The sequence below is a fragment of the Marmota monax genome, unplaced genomic scaffold (genome assembly GCF_021218885.2).
Source record: "Marmota monax isolate L192 unplaced genomic scaffold, Marmota_monax_Labrador192_F-V1.1 WCK01_AAM20220418_F8-fsc00115, whole genome shotgun sequence".
In the NCBI taxonomy this organism is placed as follows: Eukaryota; Metazoa; Chordata; class Mammalia; order Rodentia; family Sciuridae; genus Marmota; species Marmota monax.
Window position 1 is genome coordinate 2,152,977 of NW_026694419.1, and position 25,707 is coordinate 2,178,683.

The window sequence follows — 25,707 nt, forward strand, 5'->3', positions numbered from 1 at the left end:
TCTCCTGTTTTTACATGAGCTCTAGTCACTGTCGTAAAAACGACAGTCAATCATGGCTTATGTTAAAATGGACATTAGGAGACCACTAGCTACAGATTTGACTCTTAGAAAGGTTTTACTCATTAACAGCAAGCATATAATAATAAACACCTACTATGTACTTGAAGTTATCATCACTTCACGTTAGATAATCAAAGATGGTGACTGTATGATTACAAAGGCCTAAGATGCTGAGCATCTGAGCTCGACAAGTCTGTGTGGTTCACACCATGCCCTGTTTCCTCTCTTTCATTGCTCTCTCCTTTTATTAATGGGAAACTTGTCTGAGAGAGAGGGGTAAGTATTTTTTAGAGATTAAAATTGTCCATTTCTATGATAGTTCTTTTTTATGGGTTTTAAGGATTTACAAACTGTTTATTAATCTCTAACTACTCTTTCTTATTGATTAGTCAAATGTTGAAGCCTTAACACTTTAAGTACAGTAAAGCCCTCAGTTGCCACCATAGAAGATTTTTTTCTTCTTGGTTACAAGGTATTTAGTCTTCACCAGCCTCTACTCCTTAGCCACTAAAGGCCACCTCCATTCTTCCTCTGCAGTCCCTAAATGCTATCCTCCAATTCTCAATCCCACTTCTACTTTGGGCCACAATTCTTACCAAAACTTATTTCCTTTCAGGCTTCGAGTTATACTTACCAGTTGACCAGTCCTTATATATTCATGGGAGGTTAGTTCCCTTCAGTTACACTTATGAAAATCTACAGATACTCAAGTCCCTTATTTTAAATGGCATAGCATTTGCATAAAACCTACACATATCTTCCTGTATATTTTAAAGTAGCTCTATATTATTAATAATACCTAACAATATAAATACTATGTAAATAGTTGTTGCACTGCACTGCTTATGGAATAATGACAAGGATAAATTTCCATATGTATTCAGTACAAACACAATCATCCCCAGCCCCTCCAGAGTATTTTTAATTCATAGTAGGTTGAATCCTGTGGATATGCACTGCCAATCTCTAATGTTCTTTTTTTTAAACTTTATTTATTTATTTTTTTACATAGTGCTGAGGATGGAACCCAGCACCTCACACGTGCTAGGCAAATGCTCTACCACTGAGCCACATCCCCAACCCCCAACTCTAACATTCTATTAACTTCTTTCTGGGTTTAAAAAGCATTTTAGAGCTAGCCCAGAAATCCAAGTTCTGTATTATAGTTTCTGCTGTACATTCTAAATGAACTAATTTAGATGCAACATTTGAGATGCATGTATTTTGTAGGTTTCCTGTTTTAAGGCAAAAATAATTGGATTTTTCAAGAAGTATCTGAGGAGAAAGAGACAGACTGCTAAACACCCTCCATCCTCACCAGGGATTTAGTTAGGTTTGCAGTGATGCTATTCACTGTTACATATGTTCAAACAATGCAAGTTTTATGATAAATTGTTCCAAAAATCAAGTACAACATACATACTGCAGAATTATTTTGTATAAAGTGCCATCTAATTCTTTGCTCCCAACTCTCTCAGCCTCACCAGTCACCTTGAACTCTACGACAGTTCTCTTATCTGTTCTATATCTACAAAGTAAGCAGGGTTGAACGGTTTTCCTGTCAGAGTCCCTTTGAGTGAAATGAATGAAAAAACATAATTAATAAAGGTAGAGAACTTTTAGCTGAACCTTCTCAGCTCAGTGACCCACCTGTGATTCTTGGCAGAGTCTAATAAAAACCTATCCTATTTATAGTTTCTTGAATGAAGGGAGAAGAGGTTCAGAGCAGTTTCTGGTATCTGTATAATTAAGAACCTTACTACCAACACTTTTAGGGGCATTGCATGAGGAAATTCTCAGCCAAAGAGCAGGCTTTCCTGACCCATAAGGAATATAGACCTCCAAGAGAAAAAAAAAAATGTAGCTGCTATTCCTGCTAGACAACAATAGCAGCTAATAAGAAACAAATTCTAAAGGCCAATACAGTCAATATTTTTTTAAATATATATATTTATTTTTTAGGTGTAGATGGACACAGCACAATGTCTTTATTATTTTTTTTTTTTATGTGGTACTTAGGATCGAACCTGGGTCCTGCCCATGCTAGGTGAGTGCTCTACCGCTGAGCCACAATCCCAGCCCCAATACAGTCAATATTAAGACAATATTGCATATTTCAAAAGTTTAATGACAATAACAGTGACTCAAAATTCAATAATAGTGGGACATATTAATTAACTTTTTATATAATTAAATTCTGGATCTCTTGAAGTCAGTAGGCAGATGAATAAAAATTAAATATTTTTATTTATTTTTAAATTATTTGTTGTTGTTGTTGTTCTTTTTAGTTATACATGACAGTTAATGTTAAATAAATGTTTTGACCGGAGTTTCTAGCACCTAAGAAAACTGAATGACAAGCTTGGATCCTTTACCTAAAGGTCCCAACATGATTGTTCTGCTACCTTCATTTAAAAAAAAAAATTTAGATATTTTCTTATTAAAAACTGAAGTAAGTCATGCAATCAATGTGAAGCAGCTCCTTCATTTACTGAGAATTCTCTTTTTCTTAGGAATTCATTTAGTTTTTATTTCATGATCAGAAGAATAGCTTTAATGGAATAGTTATGTGAGGAATAAAGATAAAGGTGGGCAGAGGGTATACTTGGCAACAGCACTTCAAGACAAACCTCTGTTTTTTGTTTCTGTTTTTTGTTTTGTTTTGTTGTTGTTGTTGTTTGGGTACTGGAGATTTAATCCTGGGTGCTTAACCACTGAACCACATTGCTAGCCATTTTTATTTTTTATTTTGAGAGTGGGTCTCACTAAGTTGCTTAGGGCCGCCCTAAATTGCTTAGATTAGCCTCGAACTTGCAATTCTCCTGCTTCAACCTCCTGAGTCACAGGGATTACAGACATATGCCATCATGCCTGGCAAAGGCCATCCTCTGGTTTAGAAGATTGTATATAAATCTCACGTTTGTCTCTAAAACTTTGACTACACTGGGAGTACAGTTCCTAGCATTTACAAGTACAAGAACTGGCTTTGAAATATATTTAGGTTCTAATTTACCAATGGCAAATCTTGGTAAAAAACAATTTGGAAATGAAAAATAATATTCATTTGGTGAATAGTAATTTGACCAAGACAGGCGAAGAAATAGACAGAGCCTTGAAACTGGCCCCTGTCAGGATTAACGGTTTTGTCTAGATCACTTAGTTTCTGGGCCTGGATAAAATGAGGATGATAATTACACTTGTCACCAGAAAATGCCAGTGTTGGCCTTTGAACTCCTCCACAATGCCTGCACTGTGTAACTGCAGTGTCCTAGAACTACGATGCTCTTAGGACAACATTTTGCAATTCCACTATGTGGAACTACAAAATTGGATGAAGACCAAAAAAAAAAAAAAGTATTTTCTCCCTGTCTAAAAATGAAACCCTGTCTAACTCAAAATTTAGGCATATCCTTTAAAAGATATGAATAGTAAATACAGAATCCATTTTCTTTTCAAGATTTAAATTGTTTTCCTCAGACTATAAAAAAAAATCCAACACATACATATCTGTACTTCCACTTGAACACACAACTAATGCCCAAAGTATACTTATTTAATGTGCAAAGTATCTTTTAAAACTCTGCTTTAAGAGATCACTGTGAGGTTCAATAAGGTAATGTAGTGAAATCCATACCTTTTAGCTTTTCAAAATTCCAGTTTCACTCTAACTCAGAAGCAGGAAGCTAAGCCTGGTCCTGGGGTTCTCCTACCCTAAGGTCCTCAAGAGCAGGTTTCTAAGCTCTAGGTTGAGTCCAAAGTTTGTTTCCTCCTGCACACCTCTCTCTGCAACACACTAATATCCCTTGATCCATCACTCTGTTCCTTACTCCCCATCCCTTGGCTTACTGAGCTTTCTCTTCCAGCCAACTCTGAGCCTCCTGTAATGATACATGTAACAGAGAGACATTGTGTGTATAATGTTTAATGTCATTTGTACCATTTTTTTCCTGCTAAGGAATGCTAAGTAATACTAGCAGAAAATTTGAACAGGTTAAATAAAGAACGGATTCGTTTAGAAGATACTTTAGTTAAAATTAACTTAGTTCTTTGGTACTACAAAATGCCTATTCCCAACTCCAGGTTGCTGGTGTAATACTCTGAGATTTTTGTCCAAACAAAACTCCTATCAGATTGATCTAAAGTGCTTGTTGTACATGGAATTCCAGAGCCCCATGTTTGCCTAGAGGCTGAACCAGAACCACTGAGGAGAGGGCCTGGGAATTTGCTCTGAGTTTTTAAAAGTCTCTCAGGTGATTGTCCAGCAGACCACTTCAGAAGCTCTGTTCCAGGTTCTAGCAAGGATGTGGTCTGGAGCTCCCCAGTGGCAGTCTCTCACAACTTCTTATAAATGAAGATTCTTCCCCTTATCCTCTGAGACCTACCGAATCTGAATCGGCATCTGCATGTTAACACATTCTCCAGGGGATTCTGTCACACACTAACAAATTCCCCAGGCGATTCTGCGGCACACTAAAGAAAAGCTTGAGAAACACGGCTGAACCCTGGTATCTCTGAGGAAGTTTTACAACCTACCTACCGATACCTGGGCCCCACCCAGAGATTCTCCTGTGCTTATTCAGGGGGTGCGGCCCAGGCAACGGGCCCTAACAGAGCTCTCCAAGTTAGGTACAACCAAGGTGAAGGGCCGTTGTCCCCCATATCGCAGCGCTTTATGGTTTAGCAATAATCTGAGTTAAATTGGCTTTTGTGGGCTCGACTGGGACCTCAAAGACTGCTGAAATAAACAGTGCTTTTTGAGGGACAATAGACTCTGGAGGCAAACAAGTTCCACCACAGAGCTTTAGGTTTACAAAACCCAAAGGCTGGAGACTTCCTACACCTTCCGGCGTGCTAGAAGGGCGCAACCCAGGCGGGGAGTCCCGGGCGCCCCCACCCGGGCCCCGCCCGGCTCGCCCTTCCCCGCCCCTCTTTCCCCGTGACGTGCCGCAGCGGGCTGGGAACATGCGCACTCGCGCCCCGCGCCCCGAGCCGCTGCTCCGCCTCGGCGCCTGTCATTCTCCGCGGCGCGGCGGCTAGTGCGGACTGCGGTCCCCGCCTGCCAACTCGCTCGCCGGCGCGCCCGCGATGTGACTGATCCTCTGGGGGCGGGCTGGCAGCTCTGCGGACAGCAGTACCTTGGCTTTTTCTAGTACGGGGTTTCTTGTTGAGCTGTGCTTCCCTCCAAGGCGGAGACACGCACCAGGGGCTCAGAGCGCAGCTTTCCGGGGCCGACGGCAGCTGCAGCGCTAGGGTTCGCGCGGCCGGGTGCAGTTTTAGTCGTCGCCGCCGCCCGGTGGTGCGCCCTGGCGAGTGCCAAGGCGCCGGGCATCGCTGAGCCGAGGCGCCTGGTGCAGAGCAGCAGCGCTTAGTCCTGCAGCCGCAGCTGCCTCCGGCCACTGCAGGAGCCAAGGGGCTGCGCGCAGCCAGAGTTTGCAGGGGTTGCCTTGAAGCCAGTCCTCAAGAACACTCCTGGACTCTTGCATCCCGGTAAGTTGACTTTGAGTTTTTGAAGTTGGAGGGAGCCGTGGGAAGGGGAGGTTCGTTTTTATTATCTTCGTTTTGTGAGCAGACAGGAGTGGCTCCTCTTATTAACAGGATTTCAGTTAGGGGAGGGAGTGCAGGGTCCCAAGAAGGGGATCCGCCACGGGAGAGGAGCCTGGAGCCCAGGACTAGATGGCTCCAGCCTCTGGCGAAGGTTGCCAGTTGGGAATGTGCTGGGAGAGGACAGGTGCTCCGAGGGCATTTCGCCTGCTGCTAATTGCACATTCGGAACTCCTTGACTTTGTGTCTGTTGTGTATGCCGGGCAGGGGCAGGTCTGCAGGGTCTTGTCACCTCTATTATAAGTGCTCTGGGGAGGACTCTCGTGTATGACTCCTGGATGGTCAGCACTGTAATGGATCTTTGGGAACCGAAGCTGAGCCATTCCTTCTCAGGCCTGCAGCCTTCCCGCGCATCTCTCTTTTCTCCTCCCCTAGGCAGAAGTTGCCAACGTTCCCATAATTGGAGCCTAGTCCTTTAGGGAGAAAAACAACTTATATGTCAACCCAGTGTTTCGTGCTCTAAGGCATATAGCATGAGAAAAAAAAAATGTTCTGTGCGGCATATGATTTCATACACTTTAAGGATGTGGGCAAGTCTCAAAGAAATAGGATTAAGATGATGACACCTGGGTTTCACAGGGATTGTCCAGCACCTCTTATGTAAGCCTCCCAGCTGGATAACTTTACCTCTCTGCAGTGGCTGCAGCTGTGGCTCTTCATTCCATTTGTTTAAGGTCCAGCTCCAACAGTATTTAATGAAAATGCTGACATGATATAGCAGCCTGTAGTCAGAAACAGAGTGCACTCTTCAAATTGGAGTGTCTTCTGGTAATAGGGAGCAGGGGAGGAAGAACCCAGTATATTTTTCAAGGCAGCTCCAGGAATTAGACACATAAATCATGTTTTAAAATAGCATGCATTGTGCAGAGAGCATGTAAAGGACCCTTTTGGAACACATCCCCTTTGTTTTAGAAAAAGTAGAAATTGTTCATACCAGACAGTTGTTGAGTCTTAAAGTTAAGTGTACTGATGGGTTTAATTATCTTAATAAACAAAGAGCATGATTTATAGGTAGCTGCAGTATCCTGCTTTGAAGGATAGAAATCTTTAACCTTTATTTCTCAGCTGTCCCCTAGAGATTCCTTTTAAACAGAGCAATAGATTATCATCATTGATGTTTAATATTTGAGTTGATTAAATTTGTAAAAGGAATACTTTGAAATACCGTCTAGCACTGTGGTAAGGCTTATTAGATAGTGATATTCGAAATAAGAGAAATATTTGGAATATTTGTGCAAGTCATTAGTTTAACAAAATGTATCACATTAAGACTTCCCTGAAATACATATATGCATATATATATATATATATATATATATATATATATAGGCACACACACATATATATGTACACACACATATATATATGTATACATGGAAAGAGAGAAATATGTATACATCTATTTGTGAATTTGGACTTGATGTCTTTCTTTAAACCAAAACTTCAGGATATATACTAATGTAAGGTTTATTTGGGTAATCTAGAGAGAGAGCAGTTATTTATGATGTTCCAACATACAAAACAAGATGAACTAGTTATAGATACTTTATTTAAAGTGTAGTTTTTATATTAAAAATTCTTAGAAAATATAAAAATATGTTACTTCAAAATTTGAAAAGTTAGTCAATATGTTGTAGTTCATGAGAACATCTGAATGCTTACCTGTAGAAGAGATTTCATCCAAGCACGGAATCTCAAACAGTTTGACCCAGAAAGCACTACTGTATTATGGTTAGGAGGACAGCATATGAGGCCGGGTTGCCAGCTCTAGTACCATCTGTTTGAATCTGAGAAAGCACATAATCTCTCAATGGGCCTCAGTGTCTCTAGCTGTAAAATGGGAATGACAGTAGTACTTACCTCCTTGGATTGTGGTGAGGATTAAAGGAGTTTATACATGTAAAGCTATTGAGCCACTATCTTGCATATTAAGCTTGCCCTGGATAAACTTATCCTTGCATCTTTGGATATTGTAGACATTGAACGGCTGTTGATGGAGGGCAATAGAAGTTAACAGGTATAACAATATCTTTTATATAATTTTATTTATTCAAGTTATAAATATTTGTTGGGCACCTACTAATCATACCAATACCAGCTGATATTTGACTTAGTGTCTCCCTCACTCCTTCACTATAGGCCTATGAGACAGTTTGCTTGATCTACATGTTAGGGATGAGGAAACTGAAGCTCAGTGAGATCAAATAGCAGAGGTTGGAGCTGATATTTTAAACCATGTCTGTTTGAAACTATGTTCTTTTTGACCCTTCTGCTTCAAGTTGCAAACAAAATAAGTGTATTATTATCTTCAATTTACAGATGAGGAGATTTAAGCTTAAAGATTAAAGTATGCAAAATGCTTAACAGCCCCCCATCACCCAGTTTTCCATGACTGGGAGCTATTATTACCATCATAATTATTGTTAAATACCCTGCCCTGGTAGCATACCTCCTTGTGTGCAGGAGAGATGCCAGGTAAGGTGAATTTTCTTCGCCAATTAGAAGTGGATTCTGTTGCTCCGCTGCCCATTCATATAGTCAGAGTCAAAAAAAGAAAAATTGGTCTGATATTGCAGTTCACACTGAAGGTTGTTGCTTTCTGTTTTGTTTCCTGCCCACACACATAGTTGCAGCAATCCACATAGTCAAGTAAAACACAGCAAGCAGCAATAATCAATCCACAAATGGCATCATCCCTGAGCATAAATTCAGCCCCTGCTGGAGGGCTCCCCTGGAGTAGAGAGAAAGGCCTTGTACTTTGCCTCCTACTATATGTTCAGATATGGGAATAATTTCTCCTTCACATAAATATGTCTGCTTCCTTTTGGCCTCAGTTCCAGTGACCTTGGAAACATTTTCAGGGATTCTGTGGGAGTAGGATTAAAAGTCTTCATAACCCATTGAACTTCTCTCCCGAGTTCCAGTGATTGAGAGGCTGTGGTATTTTTTTTGGCTTTCTTAGGTCGTTACTCAGATATTAGGTAGGGTTTGGGCCTTTGGTAAATCTTTATTTTCTAGATAGTAAAATCCAATTGTGTGTAAGTACATAGGTAATAGCCTGCTCACACATGGGTTCAATGTTTAATGAAACCTCTTAGCTAATATGTCTACCAATGAAAGGTAGTTCAAGACAGATGTTCAAGGTTAGCTTTCTTTTTTTTCTTTTTCTTTTTTTTTTTTTTTTTAAGATCAGAACTCCCCAGGAGTGAGCTTCCTGTAGGCTGCTTCCCTGTGCCTGGGGACACAAGCAGTTGCATTGTGCCAAAGAGAGCCCTTGCTGCCAACTGAGTCATCTCACATCTCTCTGAAATAGCTTGTACTTCAATTTTAGCCATCCTTTTCAGAGAATAGATACTCCCCTTGGTTCAGTCAATAGCCATATTTCAAATGTTCCTCTGCTCTGGGTTTTTCTAGAGTAAAAGTCTCCCTTGAGCACTTACTTCTGTGACTTGAGCTAAGTCCATGATTTACTATTAGTTAACTCTTCAGAATTTGCATGTTGTTTTATTTCCTGTTATTTAGTAGGTTGTCTGTGGACATATTTAAATCTGCAAGTAACTTTTTCTCTGACACTCAGTTTACTTTAGCCTTCATAAGACACATGTGCAAGAAATACAAACTCATTTTAATATGGATATAAGTGAATAGAGATCATTTACTCTCCCCAATTATATCTGCTATTTTGAATTTTCATTTTGGATATAAGGAGTAGGGAGCGGATATTTCTAGAGCTCTTACATCATGCACAGTAAGAGATATGTTAGGGGGTCATACAAGTTTCTGGTTGTACAAGCAAGCAGGTGCCACCTGGAAGAGTATGCCTCAGAGCCGGGTGATTGCAGAGTTCTTGGGCATGGGGTAGGAATGAGGGGAAGACGGCTCTGAGCATGATTTATCTGATTCTATTCCTAGTTCGCACTGGTTGGCCCTTCTGAATAAGAGTTGGAATGAGTAGCTAACAGGGAGCCCTTACCATGTGCTGGCTACCATGCTGACCACATTTCATACAGTATTTCTCGTAATCCTCACAGTAACCTTGTGTGGTAGTTAACCTTCGTGTCATCTTTTGCAGAAGAGAAAACTGAGGTCTAAAAAGGTCAGGGCATTTGTCCAGGGCCACATGAGTGAGTTTCATAATAAAAAGTGGAACCTAGAGCTTTCTGACAAAATCAGTCCACTAGATACAACATTCTACTACCTCTAGTGTTGAGCCTTCATGATATTGTGTAGGTATGCTCTGTTATTTTCAAAACTTTCTGGCCCATAGCCAACAGCTGGAATGGACTGCTCAGGAAGTATTATCTCCATATCTTTGTACAGGAAGAGCTTAAGCTTAGTTCATGCAAGTGCTCAAAAAAGAAACCCACATGTTCATTTTGTGAAATAGGAAGCACAAACCCTTCAGCTGATGTGAACACAGTGGAACTGCATGTTCACTTTATCTGTTCAGGAGCAGATGCTTGCACTATTCTTATTAAAGAAAAGAAGTGGAGAGGCCTGAGATTTTTCTCCAGGTGGTATTAAAAAAGTTTATTTAAATTTTAAAAAAGCATTAATAACTTGTCACTGAAATACTGCATCAGTGTCATCTGTCATTCACAAGGAGCCTAAGGTTTTTAGAGGAAATGCATACATATGGCTGAAAGTAAGTTTCAACTGCGTTGTCTCAGAACAAGAAATTCGCATCAATCTCCTCTGGCTACATATAGCCTTCCTAACTCCATTCCAAATGGAAAGTAAAAGAGAGAATTCAAAGCCATGTTGTAATATTTTCAGAATCTGCTTCTGTTTTATCTTGATTTCACACTGAACCCAACATGTGTTCAGGAAGTTCTTCCTGTCCCCTGAGATTTGAATGATGAAGTTAACTACTATCATTATGATATTTTGGCATATCATTGACGTTTCCTCTACTCCTAGTCTGATGTTACAGGATTGTACAATTCTCAAACCAGTAAGCGATTAAAAACTTATTTTAAAATGCAGTTTGCTAAATGTAATCTGTTTATGACAGAGGTCAGGGGAATCTGTGCTGTCCTTACTTAAAATACAGAGCACTTAAAACCTTATAAACTTTATGGCGCCAGCAAGTTAAAAAAAAAAAAAAAAAAAAAAAGAAAAGAAAAGAAAGAAAGAAAATATTTTGAAATTAATCATTGGCAGTTTTGTACCTTCCTCTCCCATTTCATAGGTCTCCAGATGACCCACTTTCTATATACCATATCCTGTATTCATTTGCAAATAATCAGTTTCACTCAATTTCCTCAAAGCACCAAAAGGTGTGACTAACTCAGCCTTGCTGTCATCTGCCATCTTTGGCTGGAGAGTCCCAGGACTGCATATGTAAGCTTTTATGTGAATGTATTCTCTGAGGAATGAAGGGTGATCAAATGACTCCTCAGGCATCTGGTTTCACTGTATCCATTACTGTTAATGCGGCCTCCACCCACTCTGCCCCTGTACCTCTAACCATACTTCCTACTCATTGCTCTGTCACCCCCATTGTGGTTGAACATGCTGAAGCTATTGGGAAACCTTAATGTTGAGGCAGCACTTGCTATGAACCAGAGGCAATAAAACCACAACACAATAATTTTTTTATGCTAGAGATAGAACCCAAGTAAATTTTTTAATTAAAATTAAAAAGCCAGTAACCAACATAGCTATACACAAGAATAGCACACCTCTGCATTCAGCACTTGGGAATTGTAACCAGGATGGCCTTATTATTTTTTTACCTGACACCTCAGGAGAACTGTGAACCTCTAATTCACACATAATCGCTAGCAGCTTGGCTGTGTTTGAGACAAATTTAGTTGGGTGATATTTATTCATTTATACATTCACCAGATGTATATTGATAGGATACCAGGAACTATGGGAGATGAGAACTTGAGCACAAGCAAATTCCTCTGTGCACCCTCTGGAACCTCCCTCCATGTCATGAGTGAAGGAGGCCCTGGGCAGCAGGCCCTGTTAGGGGTACCTGACTTCAAGGACAGGCCTTTACCCAGGAAGCAGGGCTTGGTCTGAATCTGGAAGAGTCGGTAACAGGGTACCACGCACCTGAGGGTGGGAGTGGGCTGGGAGAAATCACCCAACACAGAGAAACAGGGAATTCATTCCCAAGAAAGCACCAAACAGACCAGTGTGTTTGTGGAAGAGTGGGTGGCTGAGGCCTGTTAATATGGTAGGTGGGTCTGGAGATGGAGCATGGAGGCCAGAAGGACTTTTACAAAGGGTCTTGTCGGCCATATTTGGTCTTGCAGATGAACTTCAGCTCTTGAAGTGGTTCTTTTAGGATACTCCCCTGGGTGTGTTTTACAGAGTGGATCAAATAGAAAACACAAAAGGGAAGCTGTGGAAAAGTAGCTCTTAGAGCTTACTGCAGATTTAAAGTCAGAATTCAGGTGGATAAGGGTGGGGACATTTGGGGGAGACAGAGAAGCAAGGAAGGGATGGTGACTTTAAGAACGATACCCAAGTGTCTGGCTTTGGTAATAAATAGAGGTGCCATTGGTGATGACAGAGAATACAGAGGATGGACCAGTTCAAAGGGGAAGATGACAAGTTGTGAATTTATACAGTATGAGGCATCAGGAGTTTCCGATGACAATTGTACAACCTGTGGTTCTGGGATGCAAGGCAAAGGCTGAGCTGCAAGTCCTCTGTGTATTTGAAATTGTTGTGAGGTTGTGATCTGGCATGGGAGAATGTGTGGAATAATAATAATTAAAAAATATGAGCCAAGGTGGCAGGCAGGAGAAAAGGAGACTGGAGAGTAAGATTAAGTGAGTGGAGTTTTTGACAAGGGCTTGGACACAAAGTGGCAGAAGCCAGCAGCAAAGCGGAATGAGGTGCTTGATTGAATGGGAACCCAGTGACAAAGGAAATGAAATACAAAGAAAAAGCTGAGAGAGCAGAGGTGGGCCTGACTCTTACCTTGCTGGTGTCCTCACAGGTGATGGTTGTCTTTTAGCTTTCAGTTTCTGTCAAATCCTAAGACCTACTATGTGGAAGGTGAGTGGGGATGAGGTTCAGGGAAAGAAATCAAATCATGAATAAAGCATGACCCTGGATGCCAACGCTTGCCAGTTCTTGTTTTTCTTTTCCATTTTTCCATTTTTCTCTTGTTGACAGCAGTACACAGGCATTTGGGAACATGGGAAGATCAGAACAACTTTCTTGGTGCATAAAGTGCTTGGTTCTCCAAAGCAGACATCCCTTGTACTGCATCCATGAGCATAACTGAAAGGGAAAGTGATAAATGGCACATTATTTGACAGCTTATAAAGACTAAGCTTTTATCCTGGCCCGGGAGTCTTTAGAGGATTTGAACCTTTGGACCAATTCTTTTACAGATTATGAGTGTCTTTTGGCTCATTGCATTATTTGAGGTATGTTGAGTACAATATCATATAATTTTAACTTGTCCTATAAAATTGCCTCATTATTTCATAGACAAACTCTGTGTATTTGATATTGTTGTGAGGTTGTGATCTGCATTTAGCAACAATGGAAATAATCTTATGTGTTTTAGTTAGTATCGTGAATTTCAGTTCTTAAATGTTTTATCCTTCCATTTTGATTTAAAGGTAGAATTACTCCCATTAGAGAGATGAGGAAACTGAGATTCAGGGTGAAGATGACTGAGTGGCCATGACATGACTAGTAAGTGACTGAGCTCATAGGACCCAAAGTGAGGCATGCTGACTTCAAATCCTGTGTTCATATCTTTCTTTCACGTTGCCTATCTCTTGGTGACTAGCTACTAAGGAAAAAAAACTAGGGGATGGATGTTTAAGCACCAACAGTAGAAACTGTATTGGCTACCATTTCTGTATCTGATGGGCCACAGGTTATTTATGCAAATATATGTGATTAAATTAGACTAGGGGAAAATCTGCTGTTTCACAAAATGAACATCTTTTTTCTTTCATTATCTGTTGTTGGTGCTGATTTTAAAAGAGCATCTGAGTATAAAAAATGAGGATTCAGTATTTTAAACTGTCAAATTATTGTAGTTAAACTTGCTGTTTGTGATGCAAAGGAAATTTATTTTTTAGCAGTTGCAATGACTATTATATGTAAGAAGCGTTCAGTATGTCCATGTATATAAGATGAAAATCAAATTATATTTAAATTATTGCTTTTTCTTTTGAAATATTCTTGAGTCCTCCAAATATATTGAAAAATGCAACTTGCTTTGTCTTGCCAAAGCAGCTATTAATTGGCCCACTTAATGCCAAAGTCTTAAATCAATTGTCTTTTTCATAAGAGGTGTAAAACGATGCAGGATAAATCTAAAGTTTATTTTAGCTTCATACCTTGTATTTTGGCCTTTGACAGTCTAAAATTTTGATTCCCCTAATTTTGTTAGTAAAGCAGATTTTAATTGTTAATATACAATAATGTTAGAATCATGAAATGCACATGGAATGTTATGGCCATTGGCAAAAGTTTATGATGCTGCCTTTTTTATTTCACACACACACACAAAAAAAAATATCTAAGAGGCCGCTAAATGGCAATTTCCAGATGAAAGTAATTTCTAGCAAGTAGCAAAGCGATGGTGCCAATGCTTATCCCTAAATCTCAATTTCAAGCTTCATGGTGCCAATTTTACATTTTAGCTTCAGTAGGAAAAGTTGAATTCAAAGGGGCTTATGCATTTGTGACATTTGGTGATTGGTCTTTTGTTGGTGGGGCTGATTTTTTAAAATAACAATACATTTATAAATTTTAAAAAGTTTTATAAAATGTTAAGCTTAGTTTGGGTAATTATTATTGCACATGATGTTGTAGTAGCTTTAGTCCAGCGTAGTTGAGGAATTACAATATAGGAATATGAAAATTTAAATAACAATGTAACATAATATGGTGTTTTATATGTGATTTTATTGAACTTTATATTTATAATAATAGATCAGGAAATGCAAATGAAACAAAATGAAGATTAATTTGCCCATTTCATGCCTCATGTGTTCCAATTTCATCCAAATGCAAATATGTTAATCCGGGATGTAGAGTTAGATGTCTGTTCAGGTGATTTGACACTACTGTATTTAGTACTCACCAAGATGAACAATTAAGCTGCATTTCCTACTAATCTTTTCATGATTTTATATTTTAATATCAGGTACTAGGAGTTTTTCATTTCCTAAATAAGAAGAGTTAAATCTTCTTTTCTTAATCCTTTTGAATTTTATTCATTTTTATGTTTGTGTATACTTGATATGATAGGACATGTCTAAATTAGTAAGCTAATTTAAATACTGTAATTATGTGTACAGTTAGAGTTTGAATAGAGTTGTTTCACATACTATGTATTTTTTTTAAAACTGGATTTAGGAATTATATGCTCATTATTTCAGTCCTAAACCTGTTTATGTTTACCTGCAGGAACACAGGTCAAAATATAAATATTTTTATGAACAGAATTTGAAAAGATATGCTTCCTATTCAGTGTTAGGAATTAATATAGCTATCTACTATAGCTGTTTATTTATGAGAGAGATTGATAAGAAATATATACGTGGTTGAAAGCCAGAATGGTGTTGCTTGTGTAGTGCCTGCATTGTTAGCAGTGAGGTTAGAAGCCTACTCCTTTGTTTTGTTAAATAAAAAATAAAGGTGCTTTGAAGTAAAACTTCATGAATACTCATAAATATTTGTACATACTCGTATAGTGCTAAGAACATTTTTTCCTTTGTTTTCTTATATTGGTCACTTTGCCCAAAATGTACATCTTGAACTTGAACTTCAGTGTAAAATATATAATATTTCCAAAGAAAAATTGAGACAAAAGTTTGGAAACTTATTGAAAGGATACCATATGGATAACAGCTTTTTGGGCTTTGTGCTGGGATATTTGGAACAGGATTGCTAAACAATGTGATGTTTGAGAAAAATAAAATAAAACACTGATGTATTAAACTTACACTTAAGTTAATGGTTTCTGCCTCCGCAGTTCTTAACCTCTCCAACTGTCTGAGTTATTTGCTAATATAGCGTGTCAAGACCTGAATTATTAGAGATCTTTTCTTTTAATAAATATTCAATACCATTTTCAAAATTGTTCTCCTAGATACAATTCATAATAAACAGCTCAGTGCCGGCAACGAGCATGCTTCTTACAAACTGCTTATAGCCACAGGCCATTTGGCATTAGGACCCTTCTCTTATGTATTTTCACAGCTCCACACATCCTGAAAACTGTCAGCCTTGGATTAGAATAAGCCTTTTACATCTCCACAGTTACATGGAGAATAAAACGAAATTTTCTCCCCATAATATGCCAACACCTGTGGTCAGAGAATCCTTACTTGCTAGTCATGAACTTTTTGCATTCTGCTATGTACAAAACAGCCCTTCATGGCAAAGAATTTTCTGGGCCAAAATGTCCATAGGGCTGAGGTTGAGAGACTCTGCTCTGAAGATGGGAAAAGTCTGTTTAATTTGTTTTATATTTTTCATGCAAATGGAAATGTGAGAAATGGTTCTGGTGAAGAAATCACTGTGTTCAGTATAATATCATAATAAACACCTACTAAGTTCTGAGAGTACAATGAAGATGGTGACATAGTTCTTGCCCTCAGGAGGAAGCACTCTCTTTGAAAGAATGACTGGTAATAAAATACTATTATTCACTGTGATGCATGCTGTAATTAGAGGCATGCATGGCATATTGAAATAAAAATAATTTAGATTTCATTGTCTAATTTTAGGAAATTATCTGGAAGGGATCATGTGCTCTGTCTAGATGGAGTATTAGACCTTCATGTGTAAAATTTCTCATTTTCCCTTGGTAATCAGGAATAGATCCCACTTACAGTTTTCCTCTCTTCCCATTTCAACTGGTTTTAATTTGAAATGTCAGAAAAGAAGAGGATGTATTGACATAAAAAGTGTTACTTAATAAATTTAAGTTATTGGTTTTTGAACACATAAAGATATTATTAAAGTGTAATTTATGTGTCATAAAATCTCGTCTTTTAACTGCACAACTCATGATGCGTATTCAACTTACAGAACTAGGGAGCTGACACCACGGTTCAGTTTTAGGACTTTTCCTTTCTCAGAAAGATCCCTCGTGCTTGTCTGGGGTTGATCCTCACTCCCACAGACAACCACAGGCAGCCACTAACTTTTCCATTTTCTCTATTCCTTCCTGTCTCTAGACATTGGCCTTTCAGAAAATCTCTGAACATTTCATTTGGGATATTAATTTTCACTGGTAGAGTGTATTTTGATATCTCTCCTTCAAGATCAGTGTCATGTTTTTAGTTTTTACACTACCTGTGGCATACACGCCTGGACACCCTATATTAAACTAAGAAATGCAGCAAGGGTATTGATAAGCAGATGTTCAATGTAGTGTGTGTCGCATTGAAGAGTGTATGGTGTGCCTTTCTCGGCTTTTTCCTGCATTAGTGTTGACATCCCTTCTACTCTACTAAAATAATGTTGTAGAAATCATGAAAAGCTGAGGCCAGGTGATACCTGCATGATGTGAGGAAATTACAAAAGAATCAGATCTGGAGAACTTGCCTATCTGGGGATTGTATACACTCCCACCATCCTTGGGCCAAATGTCTCAGAATTCAACTTTTAGCAAGATAACATAGTCTGTATGGTGTTGGTCAGTGTCCAGAAAACACATAGTAATTTTGGTAAGCATGTTAGCGAATATTTACTGCTAGTCGGGCAAATTTTAAATGACTTTTTTTTTTTTTTCAAGTCGGTTTGGGGAGTAACTTCCTTTTGTGGCAATGTAAAGAATACAGTTTTCAGAAATTTTTGCATTTCAAAATTGTGGATAAAGATTTGTGAGAGAGTCTCAATGAATCTCAAGATACTACATTCCAGGAAATTGTTCATCCTTTTCTGTTCCTCCAAATCCCCTCTGCCATTTACATACTTGATATAATTTAGCCACGATGGACTTGCCTTGCTTTTGTACAATGTCAGCTTCCCATCAGACTTGACAAAATGCCAAGTCAGCTGTTCAGTGGGGTGGATGGAGGCCAGGTGGATGGATGTGTTATAGCCAGCCAGGTTTGTGGTTTGTGGTTTCACTTCCCTGCTATAGGCCTGGACTGTGGCCATTTCATCTACTTCAGGACCAGCAACCTGAAAAAAAGTAAGATCATTTTGTTGGATCAAAAATATATTCATGGAGAAAAATCCAAAGGAAGCAATGCCAGTTGTCATCCTGAATAGCCCTGCACTTGTCCTTGGTCACTAACAACACCCATCCCAAAACAGCCACAGGAAAAGATGAAAACCAGGAAAAGAATCACCAGGGTAGATTTTCTTGAGATAAATAAAGATACTTAGAGTCCAAGAAAAATAAGGACACTACAAAAACTATGTAAGGTCCTTTAATGGATGTGCGACTCCCAAGTAGGACAGGGGTTCAAAGCAAGATGGTGAAGACATGTTCCAAATTGTTAGGTTTTATATAATCATTTAAAATAATTGGCCTAATGGTATTCAGCAAGCCTCATTGGTCTTTAAACCATAAGTTCCACATCTGTATTAATTTCTAGATACCAGTGGTCATACTCAGGAAACTGTGCCTGCTTGGCAGTGGTACAGTTCACTAGTTTTTCCAACCTTGCTATAGACCCATTGTGAATGTGAATAAATATTTTGACCCATGCATAAAATTTGCTTTTGTTATGAGTGAATAAACATGCTTTTATGGTAATGATTCTATGACAAGACATGTTACAGATTGTGGGTTCTACATATTAATAAGGGGACCTGAATTCTGCAAATTAGTGGAAAGATCAGGTGTTGCATCAGCATTAGAGACAAATTTTACATAGATATGAACATGTTAGAACGTTGCCTTCCAAGAACTGGGATGCATGTCCAGGAAGTAGTAAGCAATCAAAGGGCAGTATGGTGCTAACAGTCAACCCAGGGAGTGAGTTGGTAATTCTGTATGCTTTTATAGGCACCTGGTGTATGCACAAGAGAGATGGCATTGACACTAATAGTGTTTTGTTTTGTTTGTTTTTTTCTCGTGCTGGGATTGAACGCAGGAGTTGGCCCATGCTAGGAAATCACTCTTATCACTGAACTACATCTCCAGCCCTTTTTATTTATTTATTTTTATTTTGAGAAAGGATCTTGCTAAGTTGCCCAGACTGGTTTGGAACTTGTGATCCTCCTGCCTCAGTCTTCCAAGTAGCTGGGATTACAGGTGTGCACCACCATGCCTGACAATATTTTCTTTCTTAAAAAATATTTTTAGTTGATGATGGACACAGTACCTTTATTTTATTTATTTATTTTATGTGGTGCTAAGGATGGAACTCAGTGCTTCATACATGCTAGGCAAGCGCTCTACCACTGAGCCACAACTCCAGCGCCCTTTTTTAAAAATTCTTAATTGCTTCAAGTGTGCTATCAAAATATCTGTCTGAAAGTGAACCGTCAATATGAAGAGAGGTTGAGTTGTTGCAATTTGGTTGTGGAAATATGAACCCGCCTTTCCTATTCACAGACTTTGCAAAGTTTGTTCTTGGGTGTCTTAGTTCATGGCCACCTCTTAGTACCAGCCAGTGGTTTCTGCACAGGTCTTAAAATTCCTCACAAGTATCATTTTCTCTCCTACCTCCCAACTATAAAGAGTTGAACTCTTGATGTAATTTAGCCACGGATGGACTTGCCTTGCTTTTGTACAATGTCAGCTTTCAGGTTACACCTGTCCTCTCTTGTCAAAGTGTCTTCCTGAATTTGCACACATTTCTTCTTGTTACCACATTTCCTGTCGTTAAAAAGTTGGCAACCCACAGGAGCCTCACCTGTGAACACCATGTTATTCCTCATTTGAATACACCCTCCACCACCACTGCCTCTTGTCTGGTGATGCTCTTGAGAGCCACAGTTCTCCATTCTGGCTGCACTTGAAGCATCCCCGGGGCGATTTAAGACTTACTCATGTCCAGGACCACACCAGGTAATCTGATTAAAGTGCAGGGGGAGGGGGGCATTGACCTTGATGGTTTTTGAAAACTCCCTGGAGGATGCAGCCAGTGCTGATAACAACCAGTTTAGAGGGCACAATACTTGTGTGCTGTAGGTATGAAAGCTATTGTGGAAGGAGTAGCGGGGAATTTGGAAAACAGATGGGAGGAAACCTAAAACAAAACAAAAATACTCCCTCATTCTTCTGTTTACTTTCAGTTTCAGCTCAGGAGAGTGGCATCTGGGAGGTAGCATCTATATCTGTGTGGCTGGTGTGACTTCTCCCCCATGGGCTTATATTCTCAGTAAATCCCAGGTATCTTTGTGACCTCAGCAGGCAAGAAACCATTCTGGGTGAAGCCTGTACTTATCTCTTCATGGTGGCTACCTGGATCCTGATTTTCCTCCTGTACAACCTAGTATTTCCATTTTTCCTTTATATTAAACACTATAAGGCAGAGCCATGTACCCTACCCTGCTCATCTGCTGTTGCTTCACTTGAAACTTGGTAGCTGAAATGATAGGAGCAAGTTCAAGTTCTCAAGTGGAGATTTTCTTTCTCTCTCTTTTTTTTGTTTTTTTGTTTTTTTTTGTTTTTTTTGGTGGTGGTGCTGGTGATGGAACCCAGGGCCTCACACCTGCAAGGCAGGTGCTCTGCCAGCCACTGATCCACATCTGGAGCCCCTTTCTCTTCATTTTTTTTCTCTTGTAGTAAAAATGAAGGCATTCTTTGCTGGGGAATTCATGTATAGAATATAATATATCTGAGTTAGTGGGAGAAGGTAGGCCTTTACCAAAAGTGAACTGTCTTCTATTCATAGTTTTCTTCAGTTCCTGGTACATGGATAGTCTCAAACATCCTTCATTAACAAGTCCAGGAGTTGAGCAGAGATTCATTTACATGGCCTTCTTTAGGAAGTGTCTCCTCAAGGTTTCTGTAGTCAGAAGTCTGTGCTTTTTCTGGAGAGCAGGACACAGTTTCTAAAGGAGATGCAGATAGTTAGAACACGGGCAGTTTTACAACACTCTCTGGACCCTATTATTCACGAGCCTTTTGTTCCAAGGATGATAATTTTACTTTTAATAATACATTAAGAAACTTTAAGTGAGATGATTTTTATGCTAATGACAAGGAAATCTGATTGGAAAATTCGGTGACAATCCAGTTGTTCAAATGTCTTAAAAAAATGCTTTACATTACAAACTGCTTTTCCATAGGAATTTTTTTAAGTGCCAGCCTTCTTTAATTTCATGGAGTCAGTTTAAAGCAGTTTTATTTATGTGTCAGTTTTCCTGGAGCCCAGATATTGCACAGAGCAGACTGTGGTCTGCAGTTGTCCTGTTGTGTGATAAGAAGTGCAGCTTTTCTACCTGCCAGCCCTCAGGCCTGTAGTGAGAATGTTGCCTCGGCTGGCTGGCTGGCCGGCGATAGTGCAGACCAATAACTAACACATTCATCCATTCAGCGTGTTCACTGAGTGCCTACCACATTCCAGGCACCATGACAGGTTGTAGGTGTAGGAGCAAACAAGCTATCTACTCTTAATTCCAGTGGGAAGTGATAACCACATAAATAAAGTACTATCATCAGGTTTCAGGTTCTAGAGAATAAAGTATATTTATGTCACCAGGAATGACAGGGCCATTACAACCTGAGGAAGATGACATTTAAGATGAGATATGAATGCAGCAACCAGGGCTGGCTGGAATTGGCATCAGCCTGGACAGAGTTGGCCCAGTCAGCCAGAGGAGGCCAGCGGGGGCAGGGAGTTGATGGTGCCTGCGCCCTGAAGCACAGAACCCATTTCCTGGCCAACTTTGTATTTAATAAGGACCCCTTGGGTAGTTACACATAAGGTAAATTGGAACCAGAGAAGGATGCTGTGCTTCCAAGCCAGGGTAGAGAAGGCAGCATGTCTACCAGATGCTACTAAAATGCTGATCTTAGGCTCCTTTTTTTTGTCCTCTGCCTAAACCCAGATTGGACCTCACAGCTGGTGAGTACATCATCCTTAATTCACTCATTAAAATTCTTGTTTAAAATGATGATTTCCTGACCTGGTCTTCATCGAATGACATGGAGTGGGATCCAACACTCGACTAACCCTCCAGGGGAGTCTGATGTAGGAAGTCCATGGACCAATCTTTGAGAAATATTGTAACTAAAGATGGTGCTGTTAGTTTAACATCCCATTTAACTTTAACATTCCATTTAAATCTCTCCAGAACCCTGGGAGAGAGGCTTATTTTTCCTAGGTTACAGATTAGGCGGCAGGCTCCGTGTGATTAAGCATCTGGCCCAAGGTCACACAGCTGGTGCGTGTTACGGCTGGCAAAACAATTTGCCCCATTTTGTGGATAGTCCTGCTTGTGTGAAAATGGTCAGAGCAGCCCTGCAACATTCAGAAAACCTCTGTGGGCTAATACGTCTTAATGCATGAACATGATCCATCTCTCACATTTGGGACTCAGTGCATCTCCTCTTGGGAGAAAACCAAAAATATTCATTTTTGCTGGCAATTCTTTTTTCCTGAGAAAAAATTTTAATTTTGTTCCTCAAAGCTAGAATTTTAAGTCCTAGGGGTAAATACCTATATGAAAAGAAGATACTTGATCTTTATCGGTCTGAGTCTCCTTTTGCCTTTTTTTTTTTTTTTTTTTCCCTAAAAGGAGTTGAGTAGGTCAAGGGGTAGCATACTTTTATCACCCGTAGACCTAGAAACCCAACCATTATGTATCACAGAGAATTAGCATGCTTTCCGTTGCCATGAATCATTTATTTCTTAAGTGGCTCTTGAACCAAGAGTTGTGGAAATGATGTTGAAGAGGTGGAGGAGGGTTGCTGAGTGAAAAGCATACTAATAATTAGAAATCTTGTTTAAAAACCTGGCTTGAAAACACATTTGCTTCAATAAATTACCGGCCTGCCCCCATCTGAACGTGTGAAGGAGGTTCCAGCTCAAATGTTCTTCTGTGGATAGAGTGTTGAATGTATTTATCTGGAAGATTTAATTTCATCATAAGTTGTGGGGGTGTGTGTTTAAGGAAGGTGTCCCTCCTAGGGAATAGGTAAGAAGAACATGAATAAAGCAAGAAAGGATTCTCCTGGGGATGTGGCTCAGTGATAGAATATCTACCTAGCAAGTGCAAGGCTCTGGGTTCAGTCACCAGCTGTGCAAAACAAGAAAAGAAAAGAAAGGATCTTCAGTGCAACCATCCCACCCCGCATCATCCCCACCACATGCTCTGTTTGGTGACTTTCAGGGACCAGGGAAGAGTACAGTGAACTACATCTTAATGTCCTTTAGAACACCAACCACTGCTTCCCTCAGGCTCCAGCCTGTGATTTGTCTGTCTATGGCACAAACCCAACTTAAATGAGATTCCCAGAAGTGATGGAGGGGGCTCTTTTTCCCCCTGAAGCCTGGCGGTTATACGTCCTACAGAATTGGCAGGGGAGAGGTGGGTCTCTTTGTCGGCAGGCCTCGCCATGATTGTCGTGGTATAGATTGCTGCTTTGATTGCTACAAAATTTAAGTGAACACACTTTCCTGAGGTGATTCTCATCAGTGGTGATCAAATTCTGTTGCTACTGTGTGGGACTGATTGGTTGTGTCCAGGTTTTTCCCAAGGGGACATCCTGTTGCTCACTGTTGGTCATCAGCCTTATTGTCATCACTGAGGGTAGACTCAGGGTCACCTCTGGGGGCATAGCATTCAGATCATATCCTGAAAGCAACATGTGCCTCATCTGGGACTGCATTTGTGCCTAAGTGAAAGAGGAACTGTAGTGACAATCTTGAAAAGAAAACTGTAAATGGCTAACTAGTTTTAAGAACAATAGACTTGCACAGGTAAAAAGACAGGCTTCATGATTGTAGTGAAAGCTGTTATGTGCTGATTATATCATTTGTCTGCAAAGTCTGGAAACATAGATAGATATGTTCTAGAATATATTGTGTATTGTAAAGTAATATCAATATGCCATTTGTTATGGTATTCACCTATTTCTAGACTTTATGACCATCCTTAGACATTTTTAAAATGAATTGCTGGGTAGTATTCTCAGGGGCCACCTGCATCTTTGATTCTCAATTCACCCATTGAGGGTGGCTTCTGGAGCAGAGTTGGGTCAGTTATAGGCAGTTCTGATTTTGTAAAGCTGGTTTTGATAATGCCCAAATGACTGTCTATGTACTATTGGTATGCTGTTTTTTTCTGAATGAACATGGTCTCCAGGAAAGAGTTCTAACTCCTTAGCATGGAATACAAAGTCATCAGTGATCAGGTCCCTGATGGTCGATCAGCGATCAGCGTAGTTTCTCATAATCTCCTAAGTGCTCTGTGTACAGTGTTCCTCAAATGTGGCCTGAGGCTTTGCATAAACCAATCCCCTTGAGTCCTTCAGTTAACTCCTGCTTCACTCTGCAGGTGACCTTTTCTCTAGGGAGTTAATCCTGACTGACCAACTATCTCAACCCAGTCTGGTTTAGGCATCCCTCATTTGCATTTCCATAATGCTGGCTCCTTTTAGGAGCCTTTCATACTCCATTGTAATTGACTAGCTAGTGGTTTTTCTTTCTCCCCTTGGAGTTCCTTGAAGATAGACATCATATTTTAATATTTCTTTCCTTAGTATCTAGCATTGAATCTAGTCTATAGTAACCAATCAAATATTTGTGATTTTGGTCAAGTTAAATATCCTGTTTCATTGTCTTCATCTAAGTAACAAAATTTGTCTCAAAGGGTCTTTTTGAGAAATAAAGATCTACTCTGTAGAAAGCATCAATATAATACCTGGCACACAGAATTCCATAGATGTTTTTCTATTTTATAGTCCATCCCATGAAAATGTAGTAAAGTAGCCACTGGATATTTGTAGAATACTATTGATTGATAAACAATGGGGATTTGACAAGTTACTGAGAGTTTAGTTGTGGGATAGATCCTCATTGTTTTCTGTATACCAGGAGAATTAGGTAATTTTTTTAGATTGTAAAAATAACATTTAATTAGCAACAGAAACTAGAATGTGTCCTACCTTTGTGAAGAAAATTGTAGAACTCTTGAATCACATAAGATAACTAGGTAAATGGAAAGATGGTACTATTTCATAGATCGAGAGATTCAATGTAGGAAAGATGCTGTCCCTCCCCAAATTAATAAGTAACTACAATGCAATTTCAATAAAAGACTTCACAGATTTGCTTTGGCTTTAGAATGAAAATATTGGGGGGGGGCCATTCTCCGTGTTCTCTTTATGTTTCTGCATGTCTTGCAAGAAGCAGTAGTGATCTTTTTGTTCCAACCTCTCTTTTCAAGGATATTGTCATGTGAACAGCTGTTAGAAGACAGAGATTGTGTTTCCCTCCAAAGCAAAGGATACGTTTATTTACTCCCTAATGCAATAAAGATAATGTCTCCCCACAGTGCAAGGCTCCACTACAAGCAATCAGCTTTCCTAAACTCAGGGTTCTTTAGGTGTGATGCAAGCACACCACCTGCACTACATTCCCAGTCTCCACAACACAGCAGAAATGACCAAACGTAAAACTCACACTCTTTGCCATGCTGTGAGTAATTGCATCCTTTGTCTCGATCCAGGAATCTTGTGTCTTCTTCCAGCATCCATGAAAATGTGCAGGTCAACTTGTTAGATTACAAATTAGATGAAATCTCAGCTCTTTTACAGTTTTTGATAAAATTTGATAAATCTCCACTTATAAAAATTATTTGTCATATAGAAGTACAAGGGTGAACAATAAGAATTTGGTACAATGCTTTCTCAAAAAGCTGAAAACAAATAGACCAATTATTTATTGCCAAGAAAGAAACTGTTCTTTGCTCCTATAACTTTTTAAGGATGACAAATGAACTTGTTCAATTTGTTTAAAGCCTTTCCTTGTGACATTTTCTGTTAACAACTTTCCTTTGCTCTTGTTAGAATTTAGCATTTCTGGGTCTTTCTACTGACATGTTAAGCTAGCTTTTTTTTTCTGAATATGTATGCATGGTAGAGATCATTTGTTTAAATGTGTTTGTATTAATGTGGCAAGGCATATTTAT

At 39.4% G+C, this 25,707-nt stretch overlaps 1 protein-coding gene across 6 annotated transcripts in view; it reads left to right on the forward strand.

The window, feature by feature from the left end:
* The first annotated feature begins 5,067 nt into the window (after nt 1–5,067).
* The window catches only part of Pag1 (phosphoprotein membrane anchor with glycosphingolipid microdomains 1), a 142,060-nt gene continuing 121,420 nt past the window's right edge, over nt 5,068–25,707 (forward strand). For all 6 annotated transcript variants that reach the window (XR_006857013.2, XM_046468218.2, XM_046468222.2 and 3 more), the window contains exon 1: nt 5,068–5,547. The gene's annotated coding sequence lies outside the window, so the exon portion shown is untranslated. The remainder of the gene's footprint in view (nt 5,548–25,707) is intronic.